Genomic DNA, 4,189 nt, shown 5'->3' with positions numbered 1-4,189 from the left:
CGCACATCTTTAGCGAATCTTTCGACATGGTGTTTTTCCTTTGTACTGGAAACTGTCATATATTAGCCCCATCCATAAGGATGGACCAAGATCATCAGTCTCGAACTATCGACCGATTTGTATCCAGTCCGCATTGGAAAACTTTTTGAGAAGTTAGTACTACCGCAACTCTCAACTTCATTTACAAATAGTATAACCAGTAAACAGCATGGATTCATGTGCGGCAGATCCACTACAACCAACCTTTTCACATATACTAACTATATATTCAATGCCATGAATTCTGGTGCCTGTGTCCATGGTGTCTATACTGATTTCAGTAAGGCCTTTGATTGCGTCGATGTTTTCACCCTCTATGTAATTTTATACCGTTTATGTATAATGCCGTTTGGCGTATGATTAATAATAAAATAATAAAATAAGTGGGCTGTGCCACGCCCATTTTCCAAAACTTTAACATAAACGTATTTCTTGGTAAATAATTGTTGCAAGCATCAATTTTGAATAAATTAGCTGTAATATTTAATGATTTATCGAAGATTTCGTATTTCTCTCAATTATCGTTATATGGGGTGTGGGCCTGATTATTGTCCGATTTTAAAAATTTTCGGCCATTTGGTATACTGTAGCACACATGTAACCATATGTGGGCGTGGCTACGCCCATTTTCCAAACATTTATAATATTCTTATTTTTTGTCTAAAAATTATTGTAAATATTAATTTTGAGGGAATTATCTTCAGTATTTACTAAAATATCGCAGTTGTCGTAGTTTTGAAAATTACCATTATATGGGAGGTAGGCGTGGTTATTGTCCGATTTTACCCATTTTCAATACCATCCGTCCTACGCCCGAAAGAAGTGCACGTACCAAGTTTCGTTAAGATATCTCAATGTTTACTCGAGTTATCGTGTGCACAGATGGACGGACGGTCGGACGGACAGACAGTCACCGCTTAATCGATTTCTCTTTTCATTCTGATCATTTATGTATACATTTGTCTATATCTATCTCGATTCGTTTTGCCTTTTACAAACAACCGTTATGTGAACAAAGTTATAATACCCTTGTGCACAAGTGCGCTCGGGTATAAAAACAAGGAGAGAATGCGGAAAGCTAGGCAGACCGGGAGAGCACTGTTTGAAGATAAAGATATAATTCAAGAAAAACTGAAATATAATCGCCTACGACAACGAGAGTCGCCCAAATCTCTTAGAAAATGGAATGTCATATGCACGTCGAAGCCAAAACGCACTTACGAATGTTGACAAATTTGGCGAAAGCAGTTAAAAAAAGTGAAGAGAGCGATGCCAAAGGACATGCGCAGAAGGCTAAAAGTTATTGAGGTCTTGGTAAAAAAAAATATAAGCAAATTGACGAAAAGAAAAAAGGATCAATCCAGCGCCTTCGTCCTGACCTGCAGGCGCTGGCGGAGACGCACCCGCTAATCTTAAATGTAGAATACGTGATATTATTAAGATCACATTCAAGTAAACACGGTACATGAAATATTCGTTTTGATTGTATTGAATTGAATTTAATAAATCAATAACAATAATAATAGCTTGGCGCTTACACATATGTTAGTGTTTGGCCGAGCTTCTCCTCCAAATTGTGGCGTGCGCCTTGAAGTTGTCACACAAAGCAGAGGGACCTACAGTTTTACGCCGAACGGCGATTGTATTTTTATGAGAAGCTGTTTTCCATGGCACAAATACACTCGGAGGTTTGCCATTGCCTGCGGAGGGACGACCGCTGTTAAGAAAAAACCTTTTTCCTACATTTTTTTGCGATGTTGCTTTTACCAGGGCTTGAACCCAGGCACAGCGGAGTGGACGCGCGCACTGCTTACCACTACACCACAGCGGCCGATATCGGTCAATATGAATTGCAAAATATTAATACTTAGCAATAGAGAAGCAGATCCACATTAACTTCAATCATATGTACCATCAACTTGCGTCTGCAACTGATATTGTGATAACCACATATTTCATCTGCTTGATGAATTAAGTTAAACTTAATTTTTTAAATAGGTGACAACGCTCCCATTTCGTTTGATACCCATATTTTTAATAATTGCTTTCACTTATTAAATAATTTGAGTTTAGATTTTTTAAACAGGTGGCAACCCCCTTTAATATTATCAATATTTAAACTAAGGATATTATATCATTTAACTCATACATGCTATAATTAAATTCTTATTTTAAAACAGGTGGCACCCCTATTCAAAGGATTTTAAAACCAAAACCTTGTTAAACCTTTTTCGACTGACACTCATATTTCGATACATATTTAAATTGTATATCTAACTCCCTTAATTCAAGTTGAATTTTATTTCTGAAACATATGGCAACCCTCTTAAATAAAATTAAGAAAAAAACATTTTTAACGAATGCCAATTTATACCCATACTTTAGCAATCCATTTGACTTATTCATAATTTGAGTTTAACTTTTTACACAGGTTTCCGCCCTCTTTAATATTATAGATGCTGAAACTAGATTTTTCTTAATACTCCTTTGATTGACGCCAATATTTTGATATTTCATGTAATTTAATTTAGTTCGACTTTTCAAACAGATGGCAATCCTGTTCAAATTATTTTTAGACCAAACCCTCGTTAAAACTTTTCAATTGGAATTTAATTATAAAATCAGGTGGCAACACTCCTACATGCAGTTTGGAAAGAAAGTTTCTTCAAAGCAATTTTGATTTATATTCACATTGAAGTAATTTATTTAACCTATTGCTTATACTGAATCTAACTTTGTGACAAGGTGGCAACCCTGTGCAAAATAGTTTCAAACCACAAACTCTTTCATTGGATATAAATTTTCTGCTTTTATTTCAGCCGAACTTGCTTTTTGAAGCAGGTGGCAAACCTCCTACATACAATTAAGAAATAAAGCCTTTTCAAAACCATTTCGATCGATAGTCATACTGTAATAATTTATTTAACTTAAAAATTATTTTAATTTCATTTTTTTATCAGCCGGCAACTCTTTTTGTAAAATAAGAAGTTATTGCACATACACAGGCCAAGCCCTTTAATTTGATACCTCATTTTGTAAAATCGAACGAACGGTACAGATCTGATGTGACGAAAAAGTTTTCGCGTATTATGCATTCATATGCACATATGTACATACTAGGAATGTTAATCCCGGGAGGCCGGACTTTTTAAGGTCTCGGGATTTTCGGGATTTGTAATTTTCACTGATGGCAATAATAGAAACTCCTTTTCTTGACCAGTATTGGCTATATTTCTTTTTTTATTGAATAATAATAATAGTTATAGTAAAGCAGCTTAATCCAAAGAAATCGCCGGGTGCTGAATTTATAACTCCGAAAATGCTAATAGAGCTACCGAATGTTGCTCTAGCAATTCTTTCAGACCTTTTCAACGCTATCCTAAAATTCGGTTACTTTCCGAAATCATGGAAAAGGTCGAAGATAATGATGATAGCCAAACCTGGAAAAGACGCAACACAGCCGTCCTCATACAGACCAATAAGCTTCGAAAAAGTTCTCCTAACAAAGATATTTCCCTTTCTCCATGAACGCACTTTAATACAAGCACACCAATTTGGCTTCCGAGAAAAACATGGTACAATTGAACAAGTTAATCGAATTACAAATGAAATCAGAAGGGCATTTGAGCTCAGAGAGTACTGCTCTGCAATTTTTCTCGATGTGGCACAAGCATTCGACAAAGTGTGGCACGACGGTCTTATATATAAAATTAAGAAATTGTTGCCGCCGGAATTCCACAAAATATTTGAATCATACATAACTAACAGAAAATTGGCTGTAACAGTATCTAATTTCACTTCAAAAGACATGTCGATAACGGCTGGCGTTCCTCAAGGTAGTGTACTCGGGCCTATGCTGTATATCAGACATGGGCACTTTTTTGCCCGCGCAGTAGCGTAAGTGTGAGCGCGGGCTGGAGAAAGGGAAAAACAGTTTACGGGAGGAAGGGTATGAAAAGTTGCGAAAAAATTATTTATATCCCACCGACATCATGTTCATCGCAATACGGCTCCGAGTCCGAGGTGTTTTAGTCGATTGTCTCGATTGTTCAAATATCTCGGTTGTCCTCGATGTCTTCTCTCGTAGACGATTTGCCACCCGAAAAAGTCGTGCTTAAGCTGAACTAACATATTCGTTAACAACACAGGT

This window comes from Rhagoletis pomonella, unplaced genomic scaffold, assembly GCF_013731165.1.
Source record: "Rhagoletis pomonella isolate Grant_MI unplaced genomic scaffold, Rhpom_1.0 Rhpom_scaffold_00001, whole genome shotgun sequence".
NCBI lineage: Eukaryota > Metazoa > Arthropoda > Insecta > Diptera > Tephritidae > Rhagoletis > Rhagoletis pomonella.
Note: the sequence above shows the minus strand (reverse complement) of the source record.